Raw genomic sequence first — 14,225 nt, 5'->3', positions numbered from 1 at the left:
ATCGTTCGCTGTCTGTTGTGGTTGCAGCTGTCTCGACGAACCTTCCCTGCTCTGGTGGCGCGCGTTTTTTTGCTGCACAGAGGCGGGTGCGAATCTTAGCTGCATCAAGATAGTGGTCCGAGTCGATGTTAGGACCTCGGAGCGCACGCACATCTAAAACACTGGAGACGTGTCTTCCGTCTATCACAACATGATCGATCTGGTTGGTAGTTTTTCGATCCGGAGACAGCCAGGTAGCTTGATGAATCTTCTTATGCTGGAATCTAGTACTACAGATAACCATATTTCGGGCCCCGGCGAAGTCAATCAGCCTCAACCCATTAGGGGATGTTTCGTCGTGGAGGCCGAATTTACCGACCGTAGTGCCAAAGATACCTTCTTTGCCCACCCTGGCGTTAAAGTCGCCAAGCACGATTTTGACATAGTGGCGGGGGCAGCCTTCATAAGTGCGCTCCAAGCACTCATAAAAGGCTTCTTTGATAACATCGTCCTTCGCTTCCGTCGGGGCGTGGGCGCAAATCAGCGATATGCTGAAGAACCTCGCTTTGATGCGGAATGTGGCTAGACGTTCATTCACCGGAGTGAATGATAGTACTCGGCGACGGAATCTCTCTCCCACCATGAATCCAACACCAAACTTGCGCTCCTTTATATGGCTACTGTAGTAAATGTCACAAGGGCCTATTCGTCTCTGTCCCTTTCCTGTCCATCGCATTTCTCGGACGGCGGTGATGTAAGCCTTCACTCTAACGAGGACATCAACCAGCTGAGCAGCAGCACCTTCCCAATTAAGGGTCCGGACATTCCAGGTGCATGCCCTCAAATCGTAGTCCTTATTTCGTTTGCCATGGTCGTCATCAAAAAGGGGGGTCTCTCATCCGAGGCTTGTTATTCTTTTCCATTGGGTGCGTTTTTTACGTGGCGGGTCCCAAACCCAGCGCACAACCCTATGTAGGGGATGTTTCGCCTTCTCACATCAGCTCGCCTTCGAACGGATGTTCTTAGGCTACCCAGAGGATACTTGGTCAAAGACCGGAAGTAGTGAGCTGCTTGAGCCATGTGTAAAAGAATCGTTTCTGGCCACTCCCAAGTGAATGGCGATCAGAGAACTTTCCTCACTTGCGTGAACTTCTACACAGACTCCATCCTCCCATTTTCTCCACGTCATTAATTTTTTCGTCTGTTGTGAATCGGTATGCGCTTACACTCGCGCGAGTGTTTAAAATAAAAAAATAGTTGATTATTTAAAAGGTACAATTTATTCAAAGTTATCCGTTGTTTGCATTACAATGTTTTGCGAAAATGATATATCGCGTCGAATCGAATTAGGATGAGTTGGATCGTTGTCGGCGCGGTTGGGACGATGACGATTGAAGCCAAAGTGAGAATTCCGCGGCCCAGCGTGGATTGGAAAGTATGAAACGTTTTGGATGGGCGACTTTTGTCGAACGAATATTAGATAACGAATGTGTGTATGGCGAGTATTCAAATCCTTATTGTTGGTTTAGCGGCATGCGATGTCGTCGTGTGGTGACCGCTAGCTGGGTGTGGTGTTATCAGCTGTGGTGAATTGAGCTATTTTATTAGGATGCGCCAGTTTTACCGGGTAGAGTGGGCGGATGCTTAACTCATTTAAACAGAGCTAATTGATTCCATGAGATCCAAATAAGATGATAAGCCCTCAAAACTTATTGCAACCTGCTAAGCCCAAACCTAATGTACGCATTACAAAGGCAAAACGAGTGTTTATTTTATAGCGATGACCAGTTTTTTCACTCGACGGTATATAGCGTGGATCACAATTTGCATATTTGACTTGGATTTGGAAGCCAAGGCCTTCTTTTTTACAGCTTGCAAACTCAACTGAACCATTACACTGAGCACATTTCACTTAACTTGCGATGGTTGAAAAAACAAGCAAAAAATCTAAGATTCGGTAATGTTTTTCAACGTCTTCTGGTACACTTGCACTGGTTTTAGCTTGATTTTTTTCGATGAAGCACTTTTTGTGATGGTCTCATTTTTAATTAATTTATTTGGATTAAACCGTTTTTTTGATCTACACAAATAAGTTCTTCCACTTTCACGGTCTCCTCTTGAAACTTTACTTACTCTCAGCATTTTGAGACAGGAATTTTTTTTTAAATAACTATAAAATGACAAGCGCACAGCCGAACGTCCAATGACAAACTGACGATCGTGTCTTCTTTTAAGGTATTGTAGTGTATAGTATTCATATAAATATAAAATATATTTTAATGGCTTTTTCTACTTGGATTTACCTTAAGAGTCAGGACAATAGCCCTCATCTGTTAGAGTTAGAGCGTTAAAGGCCAGGAGACTAATAAGACGATAACTCTAAGCATATTACTTATAATTTTAAGGACATATTCTTGAAATCTTAAACAATAAGATAAGCCAAAAAAATCGATTTGTCGAAAGTGAAAACCCCTACCACCCCCCACCTCCCCATAATCTGCGTCCTCATCTTCTGTTTATGCATAGTGCAGATCTTGCACATGAAAATGAACTTTTATATTTGAGGCTTAAGTCGAGAAATATAGATCTCTTGGCGGATTATATGCTGCATTAGGCGATGTTCAGTGTGCAACATTAGTATGGGTATATACTCTAGGAGCAATGTAACAAGTCGAGACCTCTCTAGTATTATTAGAGGATGGCGTTCGTTATATGTCAGGCTTGACTTGGCAAGCCGACCTTTAACACGAAGCAGACCTTTCGTATCCAGAAATGGATTTAGTATTAATAGTGAGCTCTTTTTGTCAATCGGCTTCAATTCTCTTAGTAGTGACATCTCACTGCTGAAGTGGCGCGATTGAGTATAAGTGATAAGAGCGACCTTTGCCTTTTCTAGGTCTAGGTGCGTCAATGTATCGCCTTGGGTGTACAGCGTGGGTTCTCCCTTCACTTTAATTTTGAGCCGCTTTATGAAATTAAACATGTAAGCCTAAGTGCTCGGGAGTATGATGAAAAGCGTTTAAGAATGTCGGTATCATCTAATGTCGTGTGAGAAGAGTCGATTTTTCGACTTTCTGGGGCAATTACGTTGCGCATGGGCGATCGTAGTCAAGAATCGGGAGATTTTGTTAACCATCGCGGACCACCCCACCAAAGAGTGATGGTGACTGAGTGCAGAGGCTTGCACCCTCTTTTACCTAGATCGGCAGGATTGTCAGCACTGGCTACGTGTTGCCAAGTGGCTGATCCCACTAGGTCAAGGCTTTGAGACGTTCGATTGGAAATATATGTCTTCCATGAATGTGGTGTTTTTTTCTAACCAGGCTAATACAATTTCGGAATCAGACCAGAGATATACTTTATATTTGTGTCGGATTGTGTGCGCACATAGATGGTGGAACAATATGCCTTTTCAGAGGCGTCACAGAAGCCATGTAGTTCGACTTTGTGCCATAGGGCATAATTTATTCATCGTGGGATTTGTATCAGTGAAATATCATTAGGATTTTCGCTTGTTTCATAATTGGCGAAAGCCATCCTGCGGGATCGAAAAATTTTGCCCCCGAAGATAAAGTTTGCCTCTTTATTATAACGGATAGTGCGGATATTAACTTAGTAGTGTATGAAAACTGGTCAGATATCGCATTCCATTGAATCCCCAAAGTTTCTGTTGTACTTTCCTTTTCGTGGCCGATGCCCAGAGCATACTAAAATTATGGAGGAAACACTTCTCCCGCCTGCTGAATGGATTTAAATTACAACGCCAGGAGAAGGCGGACCTGATTCCCGATTCGAAGACGACGGAGCAAATTTCCATTGCCCGACCTTGAAGAAGTTCGAAGAACAACAAAGCGGTTGGGGCCGACTGGATTGCCGGCCGAGCTATTCAAACACAAAATCAACAACTGACCAGATATTCACCATGCGCCAAATCTTGGAAGAGACCCGTGAAAAGAGAATCGACACACACCACCTCTTCATCGATTTCAAAGCTGCCTTTGACAGCATTAAAAGGAGTTGCCTTTATGGCGCTATATCTGAATTTGGTATCCCGCAAAACTAATACGGCGGTGTAAACTGATGCTGAGCAACACCAAAAGCTAAGTTAGGATCGGGAAGGACCTCTCCGAGCCGTTCGATACCAAACGAGGTTTCCGAGAAGGCGACTCTTTTTCGAGCGACTTCTTTAATCTATTTTTGGAGAAAATAATTCGAGCTGCATAACTGAATCGAGAAGGGACAATCTTCTATAATAGTGTACAGCTGCTCACATATGCTGATGATATTTACATCATTGGCCTTACAACCGCGTCGTTAGTTCTGTTTTCTCCAAAATGGGTAAGGCTCCGAAGTAAATGGGTCTGGTGGTGAACGAGGGCGAGACGAAGTATTTCCTGTCATCAAATAAACAGTCGTCGCACTCGCGACTTGGCACCCATGTCACTGTTGACAGCCATAACTTCGAAGTTGTAGATAATTTTGTCTATTTAAGAACCAGCATCAACACCAACAACAATGTCAGCCTGGAAAGCCAACGCAGAATAACTCAACCCAACAGGTGCTACTTCGGACTGAGGAGAGAACTGAGAAGTAAAGTCCTCTCTCAACGAACAAAAACCAAACTTTATAAGTCGCTCATTATTTCCGTCCTGCTATATGGTGCAGAGGCATGGACGATGACAACATCTGATGAGTGGACGTTGCTCATTTCGACCTAAAAGTTCTGCGAAAGATTTATGGTTCTTTGCGCGTTCAGAGCTGACTTCCTCCATATTGTCTAAATGGCGGTATTCTCCTAAGACGCTATCGTTTTCTAGTTTTAGCTCGCCTGTTTTAAGTAGGTTTTTTTCCACACTTAAAAACTGTTGGATAGCACATTTGCGGGTATGACCTAAGGCGAGTGTGTGGGGAAATTCTGACTTTAGTGGTAGTCGTACGACGTACCGGCAATTATCTTATCGAGTAGTTGTGGCTTTGTAAAAATCTTTACAATATCGATCTTCTAGGGTTGTGTTAGATATGAGGGGGTGATCTTCTAATTCCCAAAACTTCTTCAGTCGTGTATTAATGTATTCGTTTGAGATTTCCTCAACGTTGGTTGTCATCGTTGTAACTGGTTCCGCAACTTAGTATCCAAACGAAAATGATATTTTGTGCCTGAGGTGTTTTCGAAATTTCTCAACACTTTCGAGTATTATTTGTGGAATGAGATCGCTGCCTAATAGAATGTCTATTTGAGCGGGACTGTTGCAGTTGGGGTCTGCTAACTTAAGGTGTGAAACCTTTTGCCAATGCTTGCTATTTATATGATAGCTTTGAAGCATATTTGTTAGTTGCGGTAAGACAATAGCTTCTGCTTGAATGTGCTTATTCGCTTGGGAGGAAATAAGGGTGATGGGTAGATTTTATTTGAGTTTTGTACTACTCTATTGCCCAATTTCAAAATTGGCCAGTTTTGTTGGCAGTTGTAGCCTTGTAGTTTTGTAAGTCGGATTTGCTGTTGCAATGAATCCCCCAGCTCTTTTAACATTGGCGTTATTTTGAGTGAAGCTGGAAAAAGTTGTAATATGATGTATTGAGTTATATCCCTTATGGCATTGTATATACATATTTTACCATAGTTCCTAGGTGGAACATAGAGCCTCAATAAACAAATTATAATTAATTTTAATTAAAGCTATGCATTATCTCTCCAAGAATTACCACTTTTCGTGCTTCTGCTTCGACTTCCCGTCTCCAGGTGTTGGCTGGTCTCCCGCGTCTTCGGCTTCCTTGCGGATTCCAATCTAGCGCTGTTCTGCTAATGTCATCGTGGGCTTTCGCAGATTGTGGGCGATCCCTTTCCATTTACGACGTCAAATTTCGATATGGATCGGTAGCTGTTTCGTTACGATCCAGAGGTTAGCATTGCTAATAACGTTAGGCCAGAATATCCGCATAATGTTTCGAAGACATCGATTAAGAAAGGATTGCAGCAATTGTAAAACATTCGCTGCAATATTCCACGTCTCGCAGCCATATAATACAACGAATTTCACGCTTGAATCGAATATTTTTAGCTTCGTACGTATGTGTTGATCTCCAGACATTACTCAATATTCCGAAGGCAGCGCGACCTTTGGATATACGATCCACCATTTTTAGTTATAATGCTACCTAAATAGCAAAACTCGTCGACTTCTTCGAGACATGTTTCAGCAATCTGTAGGTTTGGCGTTTCGGTTGTGTTGATGCACATTAGTTTTGTCTTCGCTCTATTAATTTTAACTCCAGTTTGTGTGGCGAAATCACTAACAGCTTCAAGTTTCAAGGAGATGTGCGAATATTTATGAGACAACAGACAGATATCATCCGCATAGTCCAAATCTTCTAGGCAACCGCTTAAACCCCAAGATATTCCTCTGTTAGTCGCACACGCTTGACGCATTACCAAATATAATACCAAATTGAATAAAAGGGGAGATAGCACGCACCCTGCCTGACACCAGTCTTGACTTGGATGACGCTACTTAAAATATTTCCTCACCTTTCTCGACAACTAGCTCTTGAGTACAGCTGTTTTATTAGGTTAATTAGTTTTTCCGGAACTCCTTTGCTTACTAGGGCTCTCCAAAACGCATCATTTTTGAGAGTGTCGAACGCTTTCTCAAAATCGATAAAGCAAAGGTATAAAGGAGTTCGCCACTCTACCGACTGCTCTACAATCACTCGTAAGGTGTTGATGTGATCGACACATGAGCAATGGGGTCTGAAACTAGTATGTTCTTTACGTAGCCCATGCATCAGCGATAACCTTTTGTGAATTATGTGCGTTATTATTTTATTCACCATACTTAGTAGTATTATTGCTTTCTAATTTTTACATTCCGATAAGTCCTTCTTTCAGCTCGTCTGGTATCTATTCTGACGACCAAATATCTTTGAATAGAGGAAACAGTATCCGCGCAGTCGTCTGAGGATCAGCCTTCAGGAGTTCTGGGTTGATCTTATCCGGCCCAGGAGTTTTGTTGTTCTTTGATGCTCTGATAACAGTCATTATCTCCGTCTCATTCGGGTATGAGGTGTGAATGTCAATTCTTGGTATGTGACGTTGGCAATCGCATGGCTAAATAGCCTCCGACGATGATATTCTGCTTATCTTTGGCCGTTGTCAATTTGCCAACGCAGCAATTTTTTCGCAGACTCCTGCGCTTTTTCTAGCTAGCTTTCGCAATCTATGAGCGTATGCGCATGAGACAAACAGTTGGTACACATTTTTTCCGTTCTCACGAAATTGTTTTTTCGTTAATATTTAATTTTTTAAATTTCTCGCAAGATTTCAGCTTGTGCCCTTCTTTAAACAGTTCGCATGACGTATGTTTGTTTTGTTAGGATATGAACGGTTGTGTTTTGAAAAAACGACGATTTAAGTTGTTGTTGTTACTAGCTTGGGGCCTAATGAAGCTTCGATTTAGGTCGTCTTGAACGTTTCTGGTTCTGACCGTTTTTGTATCTACCCTTGGGCATTTTCGTCGTGATGAGAGCGATTGTTCCCGCAAAAGTAACCATTTTTCTGGTAATGCAGATGTGTTTATATTTACCAGAATGGGGTACCATTTGTCTGTAGGAATATTCTGTCTCGATAGAACCGACAAGCAATTTGAAACAGTGGATTGAAATTTTATGAATTATTCACTTGTTTCTTTCTGAGTTTTTGGTAAATTTGGTAAATTAATTACTATTGTCACTTGTTTATCGACTAATATTCTTTCGTTCTCGTAACGTGCTTTTAGAGTTTCCCAAGCAAAAATTTTCGCCTTAAGAGCGAACTGCTTGACTATTACGCCTGCTTGACCTTTTGTTTTGAATCGGAGGTGATACAATTTTTACGCTTGTGATAATTTTGGATGGTTGGTGATGCACACATGCAAACATGTCCCGGAGTGACGGCCATTGTTCATAACCACCATGTAAAATTTCAGTGTCACATGCGGGCACCCTGAAGTGGATGCCTGAACTAGCTTCTTTTCTTTGAGTTTGTGGTGGCTCTACTCTCGGTTGTGGAGTAGGTGCTTTTGCTTTAATTAATTTCAATTCATCGGACACCATAGCCTTCGTTTCTTAGTACTGGTCTAAGCTGTTTTCATATTTGGCGTAAGCGGAGGATTTGAAATTTTCAGGTAGATCTGATTCGTCAGATCCTACTATTGCGTCATTAGTAGCTTGGAGACGTGTCCAGAAATTGCCTAGTTTTCTTTTTGATTTCTAATACCGATTCAGAATTGACAATCGAGTGCAATATCGAATTAGACTGTCACTCTCGGCAATAAACTTAGTATATGAAATATCTTTCAACCTTTTTGTTTTGTAGCACCTTGCTTTGAGCGTGTAGCTTCTGCAGGTGTACATGGGCTCTTTTCTTCAGAAATCATGTTTTGTACTTTTAGATACTGTATTGATTTAGATTCCTTAGAGTCTCCGCATTTAGATAATATGAGAAAAGTGAAAATATGGGAAAGAAATTAAAGCGAATTATACATTTCCTGAAAGCTCTTTAAATTACCTAACCGGTGCAATTTATTTAACCCACCTAGGTTAAATACTGTAGCCGCTAGAGCGTTTTAAAAGGTTAAGAAAAAATGTAATTTTTCTCAAAATGTAAAATTTTTTGTGAACGCTATTGCTACGCCAAGCGTGAACAAGGCAGTCAATTTTATTTCAACCAAATCGAGAGGTAAGAAATTTCAAAAATGTATCTATATTGTACATATATGAGCGTAAATACAACACGTATTTCCATACAAATGTATGTAAACACCACTTGGCCTAGCCAAGCACCATTGGTCTCGACTAAGTGTATCAGACCGTTGGTCTCGACCAGGGTTAAGATAAATAAAATTGTATTTTTGTTATATACGCAATGTATGAAATAACGACCGCGTATTTCTTCCTTATTACCGGTTCTTCTTAAGTTGAACTATTAACTTTGTTTTTGCTCTCTTTATATTTTATTATTTATTGTTTCGTACTTCTTTGCATATACCTGTGTATATTAGCGATTGCGAAGAAAGGTTAACAACTTTTGCCTATGAGTGTACGATATGTGCGCGTTTATGTGCATACGTTATAAGTATGCTTACAATCCTGTTTGCTTGTATGTTAACAAGAACAAGGGGTATTGCTGAAAATGTGCTGATTTGTCTTTGAATATAATGGGTTGGCGCTGAAAGCGCGTAGTTCTAGTTTTATTCGTCGCATCGGGTCATGCTATAGCTTTTTGGAAAGCTAATTTCACGCGCTAACGCGTGTTTGATTGATTGTCGTTTTTTTTAAGTCGTTCTTGAGTTATAGCGTCGCAAACATGGAACAGAATAAAGAGAAAATACGGCATATTTTACAGTACTACTACGATAAAGGCAAAAATGCCTCTCAAGCTGCCAATAAAATTTGTGCAGTTTATGGACCCGATATACATAGTTTCCATTTCCACCGCACAACGATGGTTTCAACGTTTTCGTTCTGGTGTAGAGGTGGAGAAGATGCGCCACGCTCAGGAAGGCCTGTCGTCGAAAATAGTGATAAAATCGCTGAATTGGTCGAAAGAGACCGGCATAGTAGCAGCCGTAGCATCGGTCAAGAGCTGGGCATGAGTCATCAAAAATTCATTTCAATTTCAATAAAAAAAAATTCAATAAAAGTACCACAAGACTTTTTTGACAACCAATTATATATGACAATTGAATACCAATACGTATGCACTTTTTCTACCAATTCTTAATTTTTTTCTGTTTTATTTTGACAATATATATATTTATGTTTTTTTTGTTTTTAATTAATAAAATTTAAAATTTTTAATAATTAAACTTTCACGTTTACCGCTCCGCTTAGTTTTTCGAAATTTTGTAATTATTTTCGATAAGTTTTAAAATTTTAATTTAATTTTGTACCCTATGTATGTTATATATAACAACATAGGCAAATTGTATGCCGTATGTATGTCTGTATATTATTTTGCATTACGAATAACGCGGGAAGAGGAATTGGAAATTGCAGGTATGCACTTTTAGTACACATGCAAATTTTGTAGAATTTTGACGTTGTTGGTGATACATACATACATATGTATGTGTGTATGTTACATTAATTTGCTTTCCAACTTTGGTAATATAAGTATGTAATATAGATGTGTACATACGTGGTAAATATTGTGCATAAATGTATGGTTGTTTTTGTTCTTTTTCTTTTCTCTTTTAATTTTTGAAATTGCCCTAGCTGACTTTTTGCGTAATCCTACTTATACCGTTTTGAGTATAAGGGATATTGCCGAAAAATGTTGTCAAGACTATACTTGAAACATTTTTTTTATTAATTTTGTGTGTTTTTTTACATACATATATTTGGTTTTCGGTTTCCTGGAAATTAACCGTAAGTTCAAACAGGGGTCGAATCGTTACATCCGGGCACGGATCGGCAAACACACGAAAGAAAATTACGGGATACGTCAATCGTATGCGGTGATTGGCATTATGACATATGTACGTTAGCAAACGGATCGTAATGTATTTTCATTTCACAATAGTTTCTTAATTCCACATTGCTTTGGATCGTATTTTTAGGTGACAATAGATGTGGAATTATCAAAACTGTTGCGAAATTTTCAATAAACTAACAAAAGCTAATTAAATGTCAAAATGAATCCAACTTTATTATTTTTATTTGAGCTCTAGTGAAAGTAATGGGCATAAAAAATAGTGCGGAAATAGCTAAGACATCGTAGCTATAGCGTAGGTGTAACAAAAAATTATGAATCCTCATTAACAAAATTTTCTTTATAGAGGTATCGTTGAACAAAGCATTGGAATCTTAAAAAGACGGTGGAGAATTTTAGGATATGGCAAGAGAGGAAGGTATCACCCCACAAAAGTGGAAGATTTGCTAACGTTTTTGAGGCATTACGTAACATCTGCATAAAATTTCCAAAAAGTTACGACCCCCAAATTTGCGATTCTTATCACATACTAGAAATGGACACCGGGGTAGCGAACCGCTTCACCGTAATCGACCAAACGATAAGAGATCAAATAGAGTATTCTTTAACAAATTTAATTCAAAAACGTATATGTCCTTAACCTTGTAAATAATTTTATTTTTATTGTCAACTAAAATACAAAAATTTGTTCATATAAATACATGTTTTTTTAATTTTTAATGAGATATTCCATTCATTGGTTTCTTGTTTTTTGTTCTTTATTACTAAAAATTATAAAACACTTAAAATTTAAAAAAATTTTGCTCACATTTCCATAAATTTGTCTATTACGATTGGTAGTTCGCGTTCGAATGACGATTCGAACGAACGGATACGTTTATATACTCGTTCACGTATGTCATCATGCCAGATTACGATAGAAGCGTTACGATCACGTATGTCATAATACGAAATACAGGATTTTACGTGACGAGTGATACGTTCACGGATGTAACGATTCGACCCCAGGTTGTATGTATGTATACAATGTATACATTTTAGAAAGATGAACTGTTACTTTCAACATTGTGTATGCCAATAATTACAAATTTTAAAAGAATAGATGGAGCCGATACACTCACTTTGTGACGCTTCAAGGGTCTTTGAGGGCTTTGTCTGAGGCTATGACTTGGGGGCCAATGTCACTGCGTTCAATTCCTTTATACTGGTGTTCTCTCCGCTTTACTGCTGATGTATTTGAGATTGGGGTATGTCACCGTGAGGGATTTTTCCTTTCCGTTTTGCTTATATGTTCCGTACTTATTTACATACAAAAGTATGTGTTTTTCCCAATATGTTGGTAGTCTTGTTTTTCTTTTTTTAATTATTCTATTTTTAAGCTTCGCGCCGTTTTTTGATGTGAAACATCTATAGGCGCGCGCCGTTTTTGATGTAGTAAACAGTCTATATGTAGCACATATATCGGGTGATTTTTTAAGAGCTTGATAACTTTTTTTTTAAAAAAAAACGTAAAATTTGCAAAATCTCATGATTAGATTGGTTCATGACATTTACTTTTTGAAGATAATGTTGACCGCGGCTGCGTCTTAGGTGGTCCATTCGGAAAGTCCAATTTTGGGCAACTTTTTCGAGCATTTCGGCCGGAATAGCCCGAATTTCTTCGGAAATGTTGTCTTCCAAAGCTGGAATAGTTGCTGGCTTATTTCTGTAGACTAGACTTGACGTAGCCCCACAAAAAATAGTCTAAAGGCGTTAAATCGCATGATCTTGGTGGCCAACTTACGGGTCCATTTCTTGAGATGAATTGTTCTCCGAAGTTTTCCCTCAAAATGGCCATATTATGAGTCAACATTTAAATGAAATTATCAAAAAGTAAATGTCATGAACCAATCTAACGTTTCTGCAAATTTTATGCGTCGATATAAATGTATGTAATTTTTACTCATCCATAAACATCCATAAACATACATATTTACGCTAGTTTGCTGGAGAGGCTGTTACGGCGGCAAGGGAAGCAGTGGCAATTGGCGATCGTTCGTTTGTGTTTTCGGCACAGCTCGGATTTTCTACCAACTACACAAGGTTGTGACGCTTTGTCGTCGCGTCAGTTTTTCGACACATTGACTCTTCGACATTGGTTGTATAGTATGTGACAACGGAGATTTCACATGAAGCTCAATAAGTGTACACATTTACATACAAATTTACAAATATTATACGTATGGTCTGTCATATTTGCTTACATGCACACATAATTACATTATATTCATATGTACGTAAATTTGCGCGACCGCTTGGTCTTTTAATGTGTCATTAAACATATGCCCAGCAAATAAATATGTAAACACTAGGGTGATTCAAAAAATTTTTTTTTTTTTTTTTCAATTGGTACTCGCAAAAATAGGTTCCTAGACACCTCTAAGAAAGCCTCTCCAAATATGAGTTTTTAATTGTAACGGGAAGGTCCTCCGCCTAACGGTTTTCTATTTTTTCTTATTATCAGATAGAAAAATTTATATCTCCCTTCCAACTACTTGAAAAAATATCTTGTTAATTAGGTTTTGTAGGAAATTGAATGCTCTATAAAAATGGTCTACTATGATATTTCGATTAAGTTAAGCGTTTACGAGATATTCACCGTCAAACATCAATGCATATTAAGGTGGATCAAAAAAAAAATTTTTTTTTTCGTTTGGTACTCGCAAAAATAGGTTCCTAGACACCTCTAAGAAAGCCTCTCCAAAAATCTATTCGGGATAATTGTATAATAATTTTTTTTCATTGAGTTATAAAATTAATAAGAAATAAAGAATTTTTCCAAAAATAGTCAAATTTCAACCGTTAATATCTTTTAAACGGTTGGGTTTACGAAAAAATCATAAGAGACCATATTTTAGAGCATTCAATTTCCTACAAAACCTAATTAACAAGATATTTTTTCAAGTAGTTGGAAGCGAGATATAAATTTTTCTATCTGATAATAAGAAAAAATAGAAAACCGTTAGGCGCAGGACCTTCCCGTTACAATTAAAAACTCATATTTGGAGAGGCTTTCTTAGAGGTGTCTAGGAACCTATTTTTGCGAGTACCAATTGAAAAAAAAAAAAAAAAAAAATTTTTTGAATCACCCTAGTAAACATATAACTTATTGAAGTTAAACTTCTTATACGACTTCGGAAAAGGTTGCGATAATTGTTTAACGCTTCAGTGGAGAGGGAATAGCGTTGAACAATTAACGCGAGAGAGAAAGAGAGAATGAGAGTAAAGCAGAGAACTTGAAGCACTTGCCATGCTTATGCTATTTGAGCTATTGTTGTTTTTGTAGAAAAATGCTTCAATTTTTGGTTGGTGACATATTCACATGTGTACGCATATGTATGTTTGTTTCATTCTGTTTCATTTCTGCGAATTCTCAACTATTTTGTGTAACTTTTGGTTGAAATACTCTGCGTTGGCTGTTGAAAAGTTAAGACTATACTTCACAGCAGAGATAAAGAGATCCCCAACTCTCCTGTCACTGGAAATGTGAGAACCGCTTACCTACCGAACTTTGACAGTTGACTGGATTGGGTAGGTTTTGACGTTTTGCAATTGGAATGACTGGAACGGCCAGATTGAAATTATACCAAAAATATATGTAAACGGAGGAATTTGTTGCCGCCGTTCAAGATCGCTAATAAAAATTTAAAACAATGAAAATCAAACAAAATTCGAAATTTAAATATGTATATTTCATGAAACGTTTTGCAATGCGATGCATAGAATAATTAATTTTCAA

At 38.5% G+C, this 14,225-nt stretch overlaps 1 protein-coding gene across 1 annotated transcript in view; it reads right to left on the bottom strand.

Annotated features, from left to right (window-relative positions):
- LOC126766148 (uncharacterized) overlaps window positions 1-14,225 on the bottom strand; it is an 897,272-nt gene that overhangs the window by 411,526 nt on the left and 471,521 nt on the right. Inside the window, exon 2 of the mRNA XM_050484014.1 lies at window positions 376-539. The gene's annotated coding sequence lies outside the window, so the exon portion shown is untranslated. The remainder of the gene's footprint in view (window positions 1-375; window positions 540-14,225) is intronic.

The sequence above is a fragment of the Bactrocera neohumeralis genome, unplaced genomic scaffold (genome assembly GCF_024586455.1).
Source record: "Bactrocera neohumeralis isolate Rockhampton unplaced genomic scaffold, APGP_CSIRO_Bneo_wtdbg2-racon-allhic-juicebox.fasta_v2 cluster11, whole genome shotgun sequence".
Lineage (NCBI taxonomy): Eukaryota > Metazoa > Arthropoda > Insecta > Diptera > Tephritidae > Bactrocera > Bactrocera neohumeralis.
The sequence above is the reverse complement of the archived record's forward strand: the minus strand, read 5'-3'. Positions and strand labels throughout refer to the sequence as shown.